Below are 20,460 nucleotides of genomic sequence, written 5' to 3'. Positions count from 1 at the left end.
CTTTTGTTTGCCAGGGAAAAGGGCCGAGGTTTTTGTCTGGGGGCCTATGGCTGGGAGTGACCGGCTGTCTCCTGAAAAGCTACGATAGGCAGGATGGTGACCAGACCCATGGTGGCACCAGTGCCAAGTTGGGCTGGTTTGATAGTACCAAGTGGCTCCTGCAATCTGCCATCAAAAAGTTGGCAGGCGAGTTTGTTATCCAGGGAAAAGCGCCGTTGTTTTTGTTTGGGGGCCTGTGGCTGGGAGTGGCCGGATGGCTAATTAGAATCCACGACACGCAGCATGGTTCCCAGACCTGAGGTGGCACCAGTGCCAAGTTGGGCTGGTTTGATACTACCAAGTGCGTCCTGCAATCTGCCATCCAGAAGCGGGGCAGCTTACTTTTGTTTGCCAGGGAAACGGGCCGAGGTATTTGTCTGGGGGCCTATGGCAGGGAGTGACCGGCTGGCTCCTGAGAAACTACGATAGGCAGGATGGTGACCAGACCCATGGTGGCACCAGTGCCAAGTTGGGCTGGTTTGATAGTACCAAGTGGCTCCTGCAATCTGCCATCAAAATGTTGGCAGGCGAGTTTTGTTTTCCAGGGAAAAGCGCCATTGTTTGTGTTTGGGGGCCTGTGGCTGGGAGTGGCCGGCTGGCTCCTTAGAATCCAAAATACGCAGGATGGTTCCCAGACCTGAGGTGGCACCAGTGCCAAGTTGGGCTGGTTTGATTGTAGCAAATGGTTCCTGCAATCTACCATCCAGAAGCGGGGCAGCTTACTTTTGTTTTCCAGGGAAACGGGCCGAGCTTTGTGTCTCGGGGCCTATGGCAGGGAGTGACCGGCTGGCTCCTGAAAAGCTACGATAGGCAGGATGGTGACCAGACCCATGGTGGCACCAGTGCCATGTTCGGCTGATTTCATAGTACCAAGTGGCTCCTGCAATCTGCCATCAAAATGTTGGCAGGCGAGTTTTGTTTTCCAGGGAAAAGCGCCGTTGTTTGTGTCTGCGGGCCTGTGGCTGGAGTGGCCGGCTGGCTCCTTAGAATCCACAATACGCAGCATGGTTCCCAGACCCAAGGTGGCACCAGTGCCAAGTTGGGCTGGTTTGATAGTACCAAGTGGTTCCTGCAATCTGCCATCAAAAAGTTGTCAGGCGAGTTTTGTTTTCCAGGGAAAATCGCCGTTGTTTTTGTTTGGGGGCCTGTGGCTGGGAGTGGCCGGCTGGCTCCTTAGGATCCACGATACCCAGGATGGTACCCAGACCAGAGGTGGCACCAGTACCAAGTCGGGCTGGTTTGATAATAACAAGTGGATCCTGCAATCTGCCATCCAGAAGCGGGGCAGCTTACTTTTGTTTGCCAGGGAAACGGTCCGAGCTTTGTGTCTGGGGGCCTATGGCTGGGAGTGACCGGCTGGCTCCTGAAAAGCTACGATAGGCAGGATGGTGACCAGACCCATGGTGGCACCAGTGCCAAGTTGGGCTGGTTTGATAGTACCAAGTGGCTCCTGCAATCTGCCATCAAAATGTTGGCAGGCGAGTTTTGTTTTCCAGTGAAAAGCGCCGTTGTGTGTGTTTTGGGGCCTGTGGCTGGGAGTGGCCAGCTGGCTCCTTAGAATCCACGATACGCAGGATGGTTCCCAGACCTAAGGTGGCACCAGTGCCAAGTCGGGCTGGTTTGTTAGTACCAAGTGGTTCCTGCAATCTGCCATCCAGAAGCGGGGCAGCTGAATTTTGTTTGCCAGAGAAAAAGGCTGTTGTTTGTGTTTCGGGGCCTGTGGCTGGCAGTGGACGGCTGGCTCCTGAAAATCCATGATACGCAGCATGGTTCCCAGACCCAAGGTGGCACCAGTGCCAAGTCGGGCTGGTTTCATAGTACCCAGTGGCTCCTGCAATCTGCCATCCAGAAGAGGGGCAGTTGAATTTTGTTTTCCAGAGAAAAGGGCCGTGGTTTGTGTTTGGGGCCTATGGCTGAGAGTGACCGGCTGGCTCCTGAAAAGCTACGATAGGCAGGATGGTGACCAGACCGATGGTGGCACCAGTGCCAAGTCGGGCTGGTTTGATAATACTAAATAGCTCCTGCAATCTGCCATCCAGACGCGGGGCAGCGGATTTTTGCTTGCTGGAGAAAAGTTCCGTGGGTTTTTTTTGGGGGTATATGGCTGGACGTTGCCGGCTGACTCCTTAAAAACATCGATACGCAGGATGGTTCCCTGACCCAAGGTGGCATCACTGCCAAGTCGGGCTGTTTTCGTAGTACCAAGTGCGTCCTGCAATTTGCCATCCAGAAGAGGGGCAGTTGAGTTTTGTTTACCAGAGAAAAGGGCCGTGGTTTGTGTTTGGGGGCATATGGCTGAGAGTGGCCGGCTGGCGCCTGAAAATCCACGATAGGCAGGATGGTTCCCAGAGCCAAGGTGGCACCAGTGCCATGTTGGCCTGGTTTGATAGTACCATGTGGCTCCTGCAATCTGCCATGCAGAAGCGGGGCAGCTTACTTTTGTTTGCCAGGGAAACGGGCCGAGGTATTTGTCTGGGGGCCTATGGCTGGGAGTGACCGGCTGGCTCCTGAAAAGCTACGATAGGCAGGATGGTGACCAGACCCATGGTGGCACCAGTGCCAAGTTGGGCTGGTTTGATAGTACCAAGTGGCTCCTGCAATCTGCCATCAAAAATTTGGCAGGCGAGTTTTGTTTTCCAGGGTAACGCGCCGTTGTTTTTGTTTAGAGGCCTGTGGCTGGGAGTGTCCGCCTGTCCTCTTAGAATCTACGTTACGCAGCATGGTTCCCAGAGCCAAGGTGGCACCAGTGCCAAGTTGGGCTGGTTTGATAGTAGCAAGTGGTTCCTGCAATCTGCCATCCAGAAGAGGGGCAGCTTACTTTTGTTTGCCAGGGAAACGGGCCGAGGTATTTCTCTGGGGGCCTATGGCAGGGAGTGACCGGCCGGCTCCTGAAAAGCTAAGATAGGCAGGATGTTTACCAGACCCATGATGGCACCAGTGCCAAGTTGGGCTAATTTGATACTACCAAGTGGCTCCTGCAATCTGCCATCCAGAATCGGGGGTGCTTACTTTTGTTTTCCAGGGAAACGGGCCGAGGTTTGTGTCTGGGGGTTTATGGCTGGGAGTGACCGGCTGGCTCCTGAAAAGCTACGATAGGCAGGATGGTGACCAGACCCATGGTGGCACCAGTGCCAAGTTGGGCTGGTTTGATAGTACCAAGTGGCTCCTGCAATCTGCCATCAAAATGTTGGCAGGCGAGTTTTGTTTTCCAGGGAAAAGCGCCGTTGTTTGTGTTTGGGCGCCTGTGGCACGGAGTGGCCGGGTGGCTGCTTAGAATCCACGATACGCAGGATGGTTCCCAGACCCAAGGTGGCACCAGTGCCAAGTCGGGCTGTTTTGACACTACCAAGTGGCTCCTGCAATCTGCCATCCAGAATCGGGGCAGCTTAATTTTGTTTGCCAGGGAAACGGTCCGAGGTTTGTGATGGGGGCCTATGGCTGGGAGTGACCGGCTGGCTCCTGAAATGGTACAATTGGCAGGATGGTTCCCAGACCCATAGTGGCACCAGTGCCAAGTTGGGATGATTTGATAGTACCAAGTGGCTCCTGCAATCTGCCATCAAAAAGCTGGCAGGCGAGTTTTGTTTTCCAGGGAAAAGCGCCGTTGTTTGTATTTGGGGGCCTGTGGCTGGGAGTGGCCGCCTGGCGCCTTAGAATCTACGTTACGCAGCATGGTTCCCAGACCCAAAGTGGCACCAGTGTCAAGTTGGGCTGGTTTGATAGTACCAAGTGGCTCCTGCAATCTGCCATCCAGAAGCGGGGTAGCTTACTTTTGTTTGCCAGGGAAACGGGCAGAGCTTTCTGTCTGGGGGCCTATGGCTGGGAGTAACCGGCTGGCTCCTGAAAAGCTACGATAGGCAGGATGGTTCCCAGATCCAAGATGGCACCAGTGCCAAGTCGGGGTGGTTTGATGGTGCAACGTGGCTCCTGCAATCTGCCATCCTGACGCGGGGCAGCGGATTTTTGTTTCCAAGAGAAATGGTCCGTGGTTTGTTTTTGGGGCTATATGGCTGGGCGTGGCCTGCTGGCTCCTTAAAAAGCTACGATAGGCAGGATGGTTCCCTGACCCAAGGTGGCACCAGTGCCAAGTCGGGCGGTTTTCGTAGTACAAAGTGCGTCCTAAAATTTGCCATCCAGAAGAGGGGCAGTTGAGTTTTGTTTACCAGAGAAAAGGGCCGTGGTTTGTTTTTGGGGGCATATGGCTGATAGTGGCCGTCTGGCGCCTGAAAATCCACGATAGGCAGGATGGTGACCAGACCAGAGGTGGCACCAGTGCCAAGTCGGGCTGGTTTGATAGTACTAAATAGCACCTGCAATCTGCCATGCAGAAGCGGGGCAGCTTACTTTTGTTTGCCAGGGAAACGGGCCGAGGTTTGTGTCTGGGGGCCTATGGCTGGGAGTGACCGCCTGGCTCCTGAAAAGCTACGATAGGCAGGATGGTGACCAGACCCATGGTGGCACCAGTGCCAAGTTGGGCTGGTTTGATAGTACCAAGTGGCTCCTGCAATCTGCCATCAAAAAGTTGTCAGGCGAGTTTTGTTTTCCAGGGAAAAGCGCCGTTGTTTGTGTTTGGGGGACTGTTGGTGGGAGTGGCCGGCTGGCTCCTTAGAACACACGATACGCAGGATGGTTCCCAGACCCAAGGTGGCACCAGTGCCACGTCGGGCTGGTTTGATGGTGAAAAGTGGCTCCTGCAATCTGCCATCCTGAAGCGGGGCAGCTTACTTTTGTGTGCCAGGGAAACGGGCCGAGGTTTATGACTGGGGGCCTAGGGCTAGGAGTGACCGGCTGGCTCCTGAAAAGCAACAATAGGCAGGATGGTTCCCAGACCCAAGGTGGCACCAGTGCCAAGTTGGGCTGGTTTGATGGTACCAACTGGCTCCTGCAATCTGCCATCTAAAAGTTGTCAGGCGAGTTTTGTTTTCCAGGGAAAAGCGCCGTTGATTTTGTTTGGAGGCCTGTGGCTGGCAGTGGCTGCCTGTCGTCTTAGAATCCGGGTTACGCAGCATGGTTCCCAGAGCCAAGGTGGCACCAGTGCCAAGTTGGGCTGGTTTGATGGTGCAAAGTGGCTCCTGCAATCTGCCATCCAGAAGTGCGGTAGCTTACTTTTGTGTGCCAGGGAAACAGGCCGAGGTTTGTGTCTGGGGGCCTATGGCTGGGAGTGACCGGCTGGCTCCTGAAAAGCTACGATAGGCAGGATGGTGACCAGACCCATGGTGGCACCAGTGCCAAGTTGGGCTGGTTTGATAGTACCAAGTGGCTCCTGCAATCTGCCATCAAAAAGTTGGCAGGCGAGTTTTGTTTTCCAGGGAAAAGCGCCGTTGTGTGTGTTTTGGGGCCTGTGGCTGGGAGTGGCCAGCTGGCTCCTTAGAATCCACGATACGCAGGATGGTTCCCAGACCCAAGGTGGCACCAGTGCCAAGTCGGGCTGGTTTGTTAGTACCAAGTGGTTCCTGCAATCTGCCATCCAGAAGCGGGGCAGCTGAATTTTGTTTGCCAGAGAAAAAGGCCGTGGTTTGTCTTTGGGGCCTATGGCTGAGAGTGACCGGCTGGCTCCTGAAAAGCTACGATAGGCAGGATGGTTCCCAGACCCAAGGTGGCACCAGTGCCAAGTTGGGCTGGTTTGATGGTACCAACTGGCTCCTGCAATCTGCCATCTAAAAGTTGTCAGGCGAGTTTTGTTTTCCAGGGAAAAGCGCCGTTGATTTTGTTTGGAGGCCTGTGGCTGGCAGTGGCTGCCTGTCGTCTTAGAATCCGGGTTACGCAGCATGGTTCCCAGACCCAAAGTGGCACCAGTGTCAAGTTGGGCTGGTTTGATAGTACCAAGTGGCTCCTGCAATCTGCCATCCAGAAGCGGGGTAGCTTACTTTTGTTTGCCAGGGAAACGGGCAGAGCTTTCTGTCTGGGGGCCTATGGCTGGGAGTAACCGGCTGGCTCCTGAAAAGCTACGATAGGCAGGATGGTTCCCAGATCCAAGATGGCACCAGTGCCAAGTCGGGGTGGTTTGATGGTGCAACGTGGCTCCTGCAATCTGCCATCCTGACGCGGGGCAGCGGATTTTTGTTTCCAAGAGAAATGGTCCGTGGTTTGTTTTTGGGGCTATATGGCTGGGCGTGGCCTGCTGGCTCCTTAAAAAGCTACGATAGGCAGGATGGTTCCCTGACCCAAGGTGGCACCAGTGCCAAGTCGGGCGGTTTTCGTAGTACAAAGTGCGTCCTAAAATTTGCCATCCAGAAGAGGGGCAGTTGAGTTTTGTTTACCAGAGAAAAGGGCCGTGGTTTGTTTTTGGGGGCATATGGCTGATAGTGGCCGTCTGGCGCCTGAAAATCCACGATAGGCAGGATGGTTCCCAGACCAGAGGTGGCACCAGTGCCAAGTCGGGCTGGTTTGATAGTACTAAATAGCACCTGCAATCTGCCATGCAGAAGCGGGGCAGCTTACTTTTGTTTGCCAGGGAAACGGGCCGAGGTTTGTGTCTGGGGGCCTATGGCTGGGAGTGACCGCCTGGCTCCTGAAAAGCTACGATAGGCAGGATGGTGACCAGACCCATGGTGGCACCAGTGCCAAGTTGGGCTGGTTTGATAGTACAAAGTGGCTCCTGCAATCTGCCATCAAAAAGTTGTCAGGCGAGTTTTGTTTTCCAGGGAAAAGCGCCGTTGTTTGTGTTTGGGGGACTGTTGGTGGGAGTGGCCGGCTGGCTCCTTAGAACACACGATACGCAGGATGGTTCCCAGACCCAAGGTGGCACCAGTGCCACGTCGGGCTGGTTTGATGGTGAAAAGTGGCTCCTGCAATCTGCCATCCTGAAGCGGGGCAGCTTACTTTTGTGTGCCAGGGAAACGGGCCGAGGTTTATGACTGGGGGCCTAGGGCTAGGAGTGACCGGCTGGCTCCTGAAAAGCAACAATAGGCAGGATGGTTCCCAGACCCAAGGTGGCACCAGTGCCAAGTTGGGCTGGTTTGATGGTACCAACTGGCTCCTGCAATCTGCCATCTAAAAGTTGTCAGGCGAGTTTTGTTTTCCAGGGAAAAGCGCCGTTGATTTTGTTTGGAGGCCTGTGGCTGGCAGTGGCTGCCTGTCGTCTTAGAATCCGGGTTACGCAGCATGGTTCCCAGAGCCAAGGTGGCACCAGTGCCAAGTTGGGCTGGTTTGATGGTGCAAAGTGGCTCCTGCAATCTGCCATCCAGAAGTGCGGTAGCTTACTTTTGTGTGCCAGGGAAACAGGCCGAGGTTTGTGTCTGGGGGCCTATGGCTGGGAGTGACCGGCTGGCTCCTGAAAAGCTACGATAGGCAGGATGGTGACCAGACCCATGGTGGCACCAGTGCCAAGTTGGGCTGGTTTGATAGTACCAAGTGGCTCCTGCAATCTGCCATCAAAAAGTTGGCAGGCGAGTTTTGTTTTCCAGGGAAAAGCTCCGTTGTGTGTGTTTTGGGGCCTGTGGCTGGGAGTGGCCAGCTGGCTCCTTAGAATCCACGATACGCAGGATGGTTCCCAGACCCAAGGTGGCACCAGTGCCAAGTCGGGCTGGTTTGTTAGTACCAAGTGGTTCCTGCAATCTGCCATCCAGAAGCGGGGCAGCTGAATTTTGTTTGCCAGAGAAAAAGGCCGTGGTTTGTGTTTGGGGCCTATGGCTGAGAGTGACCGGCTGGCTCCTGAAAAGCAACAATAGGCAGGATGGTTCCCAGACCCAAGGTGGCACCAGTGCCAAGTTGGGCTGGTTTGATGGTACCAACTGGCTCCTGCAATCTGCCATCTAACAGTTGTCAGGCGAGTTTTGTTTTCCAGGGAAAAGCGCCGTTGATTTTGTTTGGAGGCCTGTGGCTGGCAGTGGCTGCCTGTCGTCTTAGAATCCGGGTTACGCAGCATGGTTCCCAGAGCCAAGGTGGCACCAGTGTCAAGTTGGGCTGGTTTGATAGTACCAAGTGGCTCCTGCAATCTGCCATCCAGAAGCGGGGCAGCTTACTTTTGTTTGCCAGGGAAACGGGCCGAGGTATTTGTCTGGGGACCTATGGCTGGGAGTGACCGGCTGGCTCCTGAAAAGCTACGATAGGCAGGATGGTTCCCTGACCCAAGGTGGCACCAGTGCCAAGTCGGGCGGTTTTCGTAGTACAAAGTGCGTCCTAAAATTTGCCATCCAGAAGAGGGGCAGTTGAGTTTTGTTTACCAGAGAAAAGGGCCGTGGTTTGTTTTTGGGGGCATATGGCTGATAGTGGCCGTCTGGCCCCTGAAAATGCACGATAGGAAGGATGGTTCCCAGACCAGAGGTGGCACCAGTGCCAAGTCGGGCTGGTTTGATAGTACTAAATAGCACCTGCAATCTGCCATGCAGAAGCGGGGCAGCTTACTTTTGTTTGCCAGGGAAACGGGCCGAGGTTTGTGTCTGGGGGCCTATGGCTGGGAGTGACCGCCTGGCTCCTGAAAAGCTACGATAGGCAGGATGGTGACCAGACCCATGGTGGCACCAGTGCCAAGTTGGGCTGGTTTGATAGTACCAAGTGGCTCCTGCAATCTGCCATCAAAAAGTTGGCAGGCCAGTTTTGTTTTCCAGGGAAAAGCGCCGTTGTTTGTGTTTGGGGGACTGTGGCTGGGAGTGGCCGGCTGGCTCCTTAGAACACACGATACGCAGGATGGTTCCCAGACCCAAGGTGGCACCAGTGCCACGTCGGGCTGGTTTGATGGTGAAAAGTGGCTCCTGCAATCTGCCATCCTGAAGCGGGGTAGCTTACATTTGTGTGCCAGGGAAACGGGCCGAGGTTTATGCCTGGGGGCCTAGGGCTAGAAGTGACCGGCTGGCTCCTGAAAAGCAACAATAGGCAGGATGGTTCCCAGACCCAAGGTGGCACCAGTGCCAAGTTGGGCTGGTTTGATGGTACCAACTGGCTCCTGCAATCTGCCATCTAAAAGTTGTCAGGCGAGTTTTGTTTTCCAGGAAAAGCGCCGTTGATTTTGTTTGGAGGCCTGTGGCTGGCAGTGGCTGCCTGTCGTCTTAGAATCCAAGTTACGCAGCATGGTTCCCAGAGCCAAGGTGGCACCAGTGTCAAGTTGGGCTGGTTTGATAGTACCAAGTGGCTCCTGCAATCTGCCATCCAGAAGCGGGGCAGCTTACTTTTGTTTGCCAGGGAAACGGGCCGAGGTATTTGTCTGGGGACCTATGGCTGGGAGTGACCGGCTGGCTCCTGAAAAGCTACGATAGGCAGGATGGTGACCAGACCCATGGTGGCACCAGTGCCAAGTTGGGCTGGTTTGATAGTACCAAGTGGCTCCTGCAATCTGCCATCAAAAAGTTGGCAGGTCAGTTTTGTTTTCCAGGGAAAAGCGCCGTTGTTTCTGTTTGGGGGACTGTGGCTGGGAGTGGCCGGCTGGCTCCTTAGAACACAGGATACGCAGGATGGTTCCCAGACCCAAGGTGGCACCAGTGCCAAGTCGGGCTGGTTTGATAGCACCAAGTGGCTCCTGCAATCTGCCATCCAGAAGCGGGGCAGCTTACTTTTGTTTTCCAGGGAAACGGACCGAGGTTTATTTCTGGGGGCCTATGGCTGGGAGTGCCTGGCTGGCTCCTGAAAAGCTACGATAGGCAGGATGGTGACCAGACCCATGGTGGCACCAGTGCCAAGTTGGGCTGGTTTGATAGTACCAAGTGGCTCCTGCAATCTGCCATCAAAAAGTTGGCAGGCGAGTTTTGTTTTCCAGGGAAAAGCGCCGTTGTGTGTATTTTGGGGCCTGTGGCTGGGAGTGGCCAGCTGGCTCCTTAGAATCCACGATACGCAGGATGGTTCCCAGACCCAAGGTGGCACCAGTGCCAAGTCGGGCTGGTTTGTTAGTACCAAGTGGTTCCTGCAATCTGCCATCCAGAAGCGGGGCAGCTGAATTTTGTTTGCCAGAGAAAAAGGCTGTTGTTTGTGTTTCGGGGCCTGTGGCTGGCAGTGGACGGCTGGCTCCTGAAAATCCATGATACGCAGCATGGTTCCCAGACCCAAGGTGGCACCAGTGCCAAGTAGGGCTAGTTTCATAGTACCCAGTGGCTCCTGCAATCTGCCATCCAGAAGAGGGGCAGTTGAGTTTTGTTTTCCAGAGAAAAGGGCCGTGGTTTGTGTTTGGGGCCTATGGCTGAGAGTGACCGGCTGGCCCCTGAAAATCCACGATAGGAAGGATGGTTCCCAGATCCAAGGTGGCAGCAGTGCCATGTTGTGCTGGTGTGATACTCCCAAGTGGCTCCTGCAATCTGCCATCCAGAAGTGGGGCAGGTGAATTTTGTTTGCCAGAGAAAAAGGCTGTGGTTTTTGTTTGGGGGCCTATGGCTGGGAGTGGCCGGCTGGCTCCTGAAAATCCATGATACGCAGCATGGTTCCCAGACCCAAGGTGGCACCAGTGCCAAGTGGGGCTGGTTTCACAGTGTCAAGTGCCTCCTGCAATTTGCCATCCAGAAGAGGGGCAGCTGAGTTTTGTTTGCCTGTGAAACGGGCCGTTGTTTGTGTTTGGGGGCTTGTGGCTGGGAGTGGCCGACTGGCGCCTTAGAATCTGCGATACGCAGCATGGTTCCCAGACCCAAGGTGGCACCAGTTCCAAGTTGGGCTGGTTTGATAGTACCAAGTGGCTCCTGCAATCTGCCATCCAGAAGCGGGGCAGCTTACTTTTGTTTGCCAGGGAAACGGGCTGAGGGTTGTGTTTGGGGGCCTATGGCTGGGAGTGACCGGCTGGTCCTGGAAAGCTACAATAGGCAGGATGGTGACCAGACCCATGGTGGCACCAGTGCCAAGTTGGGCTGGTTTGATAGTACCAAGTTGCTCCTGCAATCTGCCATCAAAAAGTTGGCAGGCGAGTTTTGTTTTCCAGGGAAAAGCGCCGTTGTTTGTGTTTGGGGGCCTGTGGCTGGGAGTGGCCGGCTGGCTCCTTAGAATCCACGATACGCAGGATGGTTCCCAGACCCAAGGTGGCACCAGTGCCAAGTCGGGCTGGTTTGATACTACCAAGTGGTTCCTGCAATCTGCCATCCAGAAGCAGGGCAGCTTACTTTTGTTTGCCAGGGAAACGGGCCGTGGGTTTTGTTTGGGGGCATATAGCTGAGAGTGGCCCGCTGGCCCCTGAAAATCCACGCTAGGCAGCATGGTTCCCAGATGCAAGGTGGCACCAGTGCCAAGTCGGGCTGGTTTGATGGTGCAAAGTGGCTCCTGCAATCTGCCATCCAGAAGCGGGGCAGCTGATTTTTGTTTGCCAGAGAAAAATTCCGTGGATTGTTTTTGGGGGCATATTGCTGGGAGTGGCCGGCTGGCTCCTTAAAATGCTCGATACGCATGATGGTTCCCAGGCCCAAGGTGTCACCACTACCAAGTCGGCCTGCGGTTTTAGTATCAAGTTCATCCTGCAATTTGCCATCCAGAAGAGGGGCAGTTGAGTTTTGTTTGCCAGAGAAACGGGCCGAGGTTTCTGTTTGGGGACATATGGCTGAGAGTGGCCGGCTGGCCTCTGAAAATCCACGATACACAACATGGTTCCCAGATCCAAGGTGGCACCAGTGCCAAGTTGGGCTGGTTTGATAGTCCCAAGTGTCTCCTGCAATCTGCCATCCAGAAGCGGGGCAGCTTACTTTTGTTTGCCAGAGAAATAGGCCTAGGTTTTTGTATGGGGGCCTGTGGCTAGGAGTGGCCTGCTGGCGCCTAAGAATCCACGATACGCAGGATGTTTACCAGACCCATGGTGGCACCAGTGCCAAGTTGGGCTGGTTTGATAGTACCAAGTGGCTCCTGCAAACTCCATCAAAAAGTTGGCAGGCGTGTTTTGTTTTCCAGGGAACAGCGCCGTTGATTTTGTTTGGGGGCCTGTGGCTGGGAGTGGCCGGCTGGCTCCTTAGAATCCACGATACGCAGGATGGTTCCCAGACCCAAGGTGACACCAGTGCCAAGTCGGGCTGGTTTGATTACACCAAGTGGCTCCTGCAATCTGCCATCCATAAGTGAGGCAGCTAAGTTTTGTTTGCCAGAAAAAAGGGCCGTGGTTTTTGTTGGGGGCCTGTGGCGGGGAGTAGCCGGCTGGCTCCTTAAAATCCACGATAGGCAGGATGGTTCCCAGACCCAAGGTGGTACCAGTGCCAAGTCGGGCTGGTTTGATAGTACCAAGTGGCTCCTGCAATCTGCCATCCAGAAGCGGGGCAGCTTACTTTTGTTTGCCAGGGAAACGGTCCGAGCTTTGTGTCTCGGGGCCTATGGCAGGGAGTGACCGGCTGGCTCCTGAAAAGCTACGATAGGCAGGATGGTGACCAGACTCATGGTGGCACCAGTGGCAAGTTGGGCTGGTTTGATAGTACCAAGTGGCTCCTGCAATCTGCCATCAAAAAGTTGGCAGGCGAGTTTTGTTTTCCAGGGAAAAGCTCCGTTGTGTGTGTTTTGGGGCCTGTGGCTGGGAGTGGCCAGCTGGCTCCTTAGAATCCACGACACGCAGGATGGTTCCCAGACCCAAGGTGGCACCAGTGCCAAGTCGGGCTGGTTTGTTAGTACCAAGTGGTTCCTGCAATCTGCCATCCAGAAGCGGGGCAGCTGAATTTTGTTTGCCAGAGAAAAAGGCTGTTGTTTGTGTTTCGGGGCCTGTGGCTGGCAGTGGACGGCTGGCTCCTGAAAATCCATGATACGCAGCATGGTTCCCAGACCCAAGGTGGCACCAGTGCCAAGTAGGGCTGGTTTCATAGTACCCAGTGGCTCCTGCAATCTGCCATCCAGAAGAGGGGCAGTTGAGTTTTGTTTTCCAGAGAAAAGGGCCGTGGTTTGTGTTTGGGGCCTATGGCTGAGAGTGACCGGCTGGCCCCTGAAAATCCACGATAGGAAGGATGATTCCCAGATCCAAGGTGGCAGCAGTGCCATGTTGTGCTGGTGTGATAGTCCCAAGTGGCTCCTGCAATCTGCCATCCAGAAGCGGGGCAGCTGAATTTTGTTTGCCAGAGAAAAAGGCTGTGGTTTTTGTTTGGGGGCCTATGGCTGGGAGTGGCCGGCTGGCTCCTGAAAATCCATGATACGCAGCATGGTTCCCAGACCCAAGGTGGCACCAGTGCCAAGTGGGGCTGGTTTCACAGTGTCAAGTGCCTCCTGCAATCTCCCATCCAGAAGCGGGGCAGCTGAGTTTTGTTTGCCTGTGAAACGGGCCGTTGTTTTTGATTGGGGTCTGTGGCCGAGAGTGTCCAGCTGGCTCCTGACAATCCACAATACGCAGGATGGTTCCCAGACCCAAGGTGGCACCAGTGCCAAGTCGTGCTGGTTTGATAGTACCAAGTGCGTCCTGCAATTTGCCATCCAGAAGAGGGGCAGTTGAGTTTTGTTTGCCAGAGAAAAGCGCCGTTGTTTGTGTTTGGGGTCTTGTGGCTGGGAGTGGCCGACTGGCGCCTTAGAATCTGCGATACGCAGCATGGTTCCCAGACCCAAGGTGGCACCAGTGCCAAGTCGGGCTGGTTTGATAGTACCAAGTGGCTCCTGCAATCTGCCATCCAGAAGCGGGGCAGCTTACTTTTGTTTGCCAGGGAAACGGGCCGAGGTTTGTGACTGGGGGCCTATGGCTGGGAGTGACCGGCTGGCTCCTGGAAAGCTACAATAGGCAGGATGGTTACCAGACCCATGGTGGCACCAGTGCCAAGTTGGGCTGGTTTGATAGTACCAAGTTGCTCCTGCAATCTGCCATCAAAATGTTGGCAGGCGAGTTTTGTTTTCCAGGGAAAAGCGCCGTTGTTTGTATTTGGGGGCCTGTGGCTGGGAGTGGCCGGCTGGCTCCTTAGAATCCACGATACGCAGGATGGTTCCCAGACCCAAGGTGGCACCAGTGCCAAGTCGGGCTGGTTTGATACTACCAAGTGGTTCCTGCAATCTGCCATCCAGAAGCGGGGCAGCTTACTTTTGTTTGCCAGGGAAACGGGCCGTGGGTTTTGTTTGGGGGCATATAGCTGAGAGTGGCCGGCTGGCCCCTGAAAATCCACGCTAGGCAGCATGGTTCCAGGATGCAAGGTGGCACCAGTGCCAAGTCGGGCTGGTTTGATGGGTCAAAGTGGCTCCTGCAATCTGCCATCCAGAAGCGGGGCAGCTGATTTTTGTTTGCCAGAGAAAAATTCCGTGGATTGTTTTTGGGGGCATATTGCTGGGAGTGGCCGGCTGGCTCCTTAAAATGCTCGATACGCATGATGGTTCCCAGGCCCAAGGTGTCACCACTACCAAGTCGGCCTGCGGTTTTAGTATCAAGTTCATCTTGCAATTTGCCATCCAGAAGAGGGGCAGTTGAGTTTTGTTTGCCAGAGAAACGGGCCGAGGTTTCTGTTTGGGGGCATATGGCTGAGAGTGGCCGGCTGGCCCCTGAAAATCCACGATACACAGCATGGTTCCCAGATCCAAGGTGGCACCAGTGCCAAGTTGGGCTGGTTTGATAGTCCCAAGTGTCTCCTGCAATCTGCCATCCAGAAGCGGGGCAGCTTACTTTTGTTTGCCAGAGAAATAGGCCTAGGTTTTTGTCTGGGGGCCTGTGGCTAGGAGTGGCCGGCTGGCTCCTAAGAATCCACGATACGCAGGATGTTTACCAGACCCATGGTGGCACCAGTGCCAAGTTGGGCTGGTTTGATAGTACCAAGTGGCTCCTGCAAACTCCATCAAAAAGTTGGCAGGCGTGTTTTGTTTTCCAGGGAACAGCGCCGTTGATTTTGTTTGGGGGCCTGTGGCTGGGAGTGGCCGGCTGGCTCCTTAGAATCCACGATACGCAGGATGGTTCCCAGACCCAAGGTGGCACCAGTGCCAAGTCGGGCTGGTTTGATTACACCAAGTGACTCCTGCAATCTGCCATCCAGAAGTGAGGCAGCTAATTTTGTTTGCGAGAAAAAAGGGCCGTGGTTTTTGTTGGGGGCCTGTGGCTGGGAGTAGCCGGCTGGCTCCTTAAAATCCACGATAGGCAGGATGGTTCCCAGACCCAAGGTGGCACCAGTGCCAAGTCGGGCTGGTTTGATAGTACCAAGTGGCTCCTGCAATCTGCCATCCAGAAGCGGGGCAGCTGAGTTTTTATTGCCAGAGAAAAAGGCTGTGGTTTTTGTTTGGGGGCCTGTGGCTGGCAGTGGCCGGCTGGCTCCTGAAAATCCACGATACGCAGCATGCTTCCCAGACCCAAGGTGGCACCAGTACAAAGTGGGGCTCGTTTGACAGTGTCAAGTGCCTCCTGCAATCTCCCATCCAGAAGCGGGGCAGCTGAGTTTTTTTTGCCAGGGAAACGGACCTTTGTTTTTGATTGGGGTCTGTGGCCGAGAGTGGTCGGCTGTCTCCTGACAATCCACAATACGCAGGATGGTTCCCAGACCAAAGGTGGCACCAGTGCCAAGTCGGGCTGGTTTGATAGTACCAAGTGTCTCCTGCAATCTGCCATCCAGAAGCGGGGCAGCTGAGTTTTGTTTGCCAGAGAAAAGGGCCGTGGGTTGTGTTTGGGGGCATATGGCTGGGAGTGGCCACCTGGCTCCTTAAAATGCACGATACGCCGCATGGTAACCAGACGCAAGGTGGCACCAGTGCCAAGTCGGGCTGTTTTTGTAGTACCCAGTGGCTCCTGCAATCTGCCATCCAGAAGCGGGGCAGCTAAATTTTGTTTGCTAGAGAAAAGGGCTGTGGTTTGTGTTTGGGGGCCTATGGCCGAGAGTGGTAGGCTGGCCCCTGAAAATCAACGATAGGCAGGATGGTTCCCAGATACAAGGTGGCACCAGTGCCAAGTAAGGCTGGTTGTATGGTTCAAAGTGACTCCTGCAATCTGCCATCCAGAAGCGGGACAGCTGAGTTTTTTTTGCCAGAGAAAAGGTCCGTGGTTTCTTTTTGGGGCATACGGCTGGGAATTGCCGGCTGGCTCCTTAAAATGCTCGATACGCAGGATGGTTCCCAGAGCCAAGGTGGCACCACTGCCAAGTCGGGCTCTTTTTGTAGTACCAAGTGCGTCCTGCAATTTGCCATCCAGAAGAGGGGCAGTTGAGTTTTGTTTGCCAGAGAAAAGGGCCGAGGTTTGTGTTTGGGAGCATATGGCTGGGAATGACCGGCTGGCCCCTGAAAATCCACGATACGCCGGATGGTTCCCAGATCCAAGATGGTACCATTACCAAGTCGGGCTGCTTTGATAGTCCCAAGTGGCTCCTGCAAACTGCCACACCAGAAGCGGGGCAGCTGAGTTTTGTTTGCCAGGGAAATGGGCCGTTGTTTCTGTTTGGGGGCCTGTGGCTGGGAGTGTTCGGCTGGTTCCTGAATATGTACGATACGCAGGATTGTTCCCAGATCCAAGGTGGCAGCAGTGCCATGTTGTGCTGGTGTGATAGTCCCAAGTGGCTCCTGCAATCTGCCATCCAGAAGTGGGGCAGCTGATTTTTGTTTGCCAGAGAAAAGGTCCGTGGTTTGTGTTTGGGGGCATATGGCTGAGAGTGGCCGGCTGGCCCCTGAAAATCCACGATACACAGGATGGTTCCCAGATCCAAGGTGGCACCTGTGCCAAGTCGGGCTGATTTGATAGTACTAAGTAGCTCCTGCAATCTGCCATCCAGAAGCGGGGCAGCTTACTTTTGTTTGCCAGGGAAACGGGCCGAGGTTTCTGTTTGGGGGCCTATGGCTGGGAGTGACCGGCTGGCTCCTGAAAAGCTACAATAGGCAGGATGGTTCCCAGAGCCAAGGTGGCACCAGTGCCAAGTTGGGCTGGTTTGATAGTACCAAGTGGCTCCTGCAATCTGCCATCCAGAAGCGGGGCAGCTTACTTTTGTTTGCCAGAGAAATAGGCCTAGGTTTTTGTCTGGGGGCCTGTGGCTAGGAGTGGCCTGCTGGCTCCTAAGAATCCACGATACGCAGGATGTTTCCCAGACCCAAGGTGACACCAGTGCCAAGTCGGGCTGGTTTGATAGTACCAAGTGGCTCCTGCAAACTCCATCAAAAAGTTGGCAGGCGTGTTTTGTTTTCCAGGGAACAGCGCCGTTGATTTTGTTTGGGGGCCTGTGGCTGGGAGTGGCCGGCTGGCTCCTTAGAATCCACGATACGCAGGATGGTTCCCAGACCCAAGGTGGCACCAGTGCCAAGTCGGGCTGGTTTGATTACACCAAGTGGCTCCTGCAATCTGCCATCCAGAAGTGAGGCAGCTAAGTTTTTTTTGCCAGAAAAAAGGGCCGTGGTTTTTGTTGGGGGCCTGTGGCTGGGAGTGGCCGGCTGGCTCCTTAGAATCCACCATACGCAGGATGGTTCCCAGACCCAAGGTGGCACCAGTGCCAAGTCGGGCTGGTTTGATAGTCCCAAGTGGCTCCTGCAAACTGCCATCCAGAAGCGGGGCAGCTGAGTTTTGTTTGCCAGGGAAATGGGCCGTTGTTTGTGTTTGGGGGCCTGTGGCTGGGAGTGTTCGGCTGGTTCCTGAATATGTACGATACGCAGGATTGTTCCCAGACCCAAGGTGGCACCAGTGCCAAGTCGGGCTGGTTTGATGGTGCAAAGTGGCTCCTGCAATCTGCCATCCAGACGCGGGGCAGCGGATTTTTGTTTCCATGAGAAATGGTCCGTGGTTTGTTTTTGGGGGTATATGGCTGGGCCTGGCCGGCTGGCTCCTTAAAAAGCTCGATATGCAGGATGGTTCCCTGACACAAGGTGGCACCAGTGCCACGTCGGGCGGTTTTCGTAGTACAAAGTGCGTCCTAAAATTTGCCATCCAGAAGAGGGGCAGTTGAGTTTTGTTTGCCAGAGAAAAGGTCCGTGGTTTGTTTTTGGGGGCATATGGCTGAGAGTGGCTGGGTGGCCCCTGAAAATCCACGATACACAGGATGGTTCCCAGATCCAAGGTGGCACCTGTGCCAAGTCGGGCTGATTTGATAGTACTAAGTAGCTCCTGCAATCTGCCATCCAGAAGCGGGGCAGCTTACTTTTGTTTGCCAGGGAAACGGGCCGAGGTTTGTGTTTGGGGGCCTATGGCTGAGAGTGACCGGCTGGCTCCTGAAAAGCTACAATAGGCAGGATGGTGACCAGACCCATGGTGGCACCAGTGCCAAGTTCGGCTGGTTTGATAGTACCAAGTGGCTCCTGCAATCTTCCATGATCACGTGGAGAAATACTTTCTGGTTTCAGCCATATGCTCTTTCTTCTCTCCCTCAACTTCTCTATCACCTCTCATCCGGTTCACATGCGCTGTCTTCAAGGTCCACAGGCTACTTTTCACAGAATCTTCTGGCCTGATGAAGTAAGAATGATGAATAGAACAGAGCTGGGATCTATTTTCCAGTTTGGATAAAATGCATTCTGCACACAAATCCAAGGAGAACGGGCTGCCCCGATGCCCAGAAAATCTTTCACTCCTGCTAGTGTTCTACGTCAACCGCAACTTAGTCTGAAAGAAAAGCTTTTTCTCTGAGAGCATCTGAGAGGTTTGCATGAAGCACTGATATCTGACATATGCAATTTTGAATAGGAGAGGAAAAAGAAAATGGCAAGGAGTTTTTAATTTTAGTGGTTTCAATTTTAATTTCCGTGCACTTTTTCAAAACTTGTCAGCTCAAATGCCCATCAACATCTTTTAGTCATCTGTAAGTCAGTATTCATATAAAATGTGCTTCAAATCCAAAGAATTTCAAATTTGCACTCCAAGCTTCTATGCCTAGATTTATGATTTCCTACACATATTAGATGAAAGGAAGGCCTTTTTTACTGTGGGAGTGCTGGAACACTGGAACAGGTTGCCCAGAGAAGTTGTGGGTGTCCCATCCCTGAAAGTATTCAAGGTCACCTTGGACGGGGCTTGGAGCAGCAACAAAGGAGAAGCTTGATGGTAGAGAAACAAAGTCGGACTATAGAAGAAACTCGGATTGAAGTATAGGATCAAGTTTTCTCTCAGCTCTTGGGGTAAATTCAAAGTTGTACAAAATGACATTTATCTGTGCTATTCACTACTGTAACAGAAAGTTTCATGAAAACTGTACAGAAGATAGTAAATTTTAAAAGAGATAAGAATTACAGCATAAAATCCATGGGATAGGTTACAACATGAGACACTCTCTAAGAGAAAATCTCTTTGTTTCAGCACTTCATCGGGGTAAGATTTCATGAAGTGCCAAAGAAGGCGGCAAAATATCATTCGGGACATTATTTACTGGAATTCAGCCTGGCCATTAGTAGGAACTGCCTTTGAACATATCATGTAGATATACCACACACGCTTTCCCTTCACTGAAAAATTACTGTTTACAACAAATAAGCAATTGACGATCAAAATTGATTGAAAGCATCTTAAACATGTCAAGTATTTCATTGTAGATGATCTGTGATCCAAATGCTTCTTCCACCTTCGAGAGGGACAGAAGAATTCTTCCATATCATGATGGTTTAAAATTGTATCAACCAATGTTTTCTGCTGAAAAGATATCATCTATTTTTTTCTATTTTTGGAAGAAAATATTCCTAGACATACAACAGGTGAGAACTAAGTAATTTTAAAGAAACAAATGAAATGAAAATATTCTGTAAATAGAATGAAATGAAAAGCTGTGTTTTAAATAGGAGCTAAATATTAAACAGAATTTTTGTACCAGGCATTTGAATTACTGCACCAGCTCTTTTGCCCATCAAGAGAGGCATTTAGCATTTCAGTCTTTTCCAAGGTGTTCATGATCTGCTATGCTGATCTCTGTGTGTGCCTAGGTGTGTGTGGAGGGGGGGGCATATGAAGGGGAGTGTGTATGTTTGCTTTACAATTGTTGTGGCAGATTCATGCCTCAGCTCCACATTTTGTTTTAAAAAGGTCACACCGAGTGGATATGAAGTTTACTATCAACAAGAGATCGATTCCCAAATCATCCATTTGACTCTCCCTTATAAATCATGTGCTTTGTTGCATATTTTATCAAATATACTTTCAAGCCAGATGGAGGAAGGAGGATGTGGGAATCCCTCCACCATCTTGCAACTTTTATGTAAGTAGGTTTTCAAGAAAATCATCATTTCTCTTTTAAATATGTCTGGAACAGGCATGATGGTAGTGTCAACCTGTTGGAGTTTTTGTTGCTGGAAGAAGTTGTACAAAAGGATTGGTTTTTACATTGACCAGTTACTGAATCAAGCGCAGGAATACATTGGAAATTTAGCTGGGGGTTCCTTTTCCCAGCAGACTACTTCTAGAACGAGCTTGTACACTGAAGCTGACTCTTTTGCTCTCTTTTTGTTTCTTTCCTATTTTCTTGGCTTCTTTGCCACTATCTAGACAATTTTGGAACTTTGTTCCCAACTAAAATGGTTTCAATAGTCTGATTGTGATCATACATTTTTACAAGGAATTTTTAAAATCTTTCCTCGAGTCCAGAAAGTCAAGGACTTAGATCTTTTTCTTCCCTTATCAATATTGCCATGAAATTGATAAATAAAGACCAACTCTTTATTTTTGTTTTTAACCCACGTAGATAATTCCCATCCATTAATCCATTT

Source organism: Melospiza melodia, chromosome 4 (genome assembly GCF_035770615.1).
Source record: "Melospiza melodia melodia isolate bMelMel2 chromosome 4, bMelMel2.pri, whole genome shotgun sequence".
NCBI classification, from domain to species: Eukaryota; Metazoa; Chordata; class Aves; order Passeriformes; family Passerellidae; genus Melospiza; species Melospiza melodia.
This window is presented reverse-complemented; position numbering follows the sequence as displayed.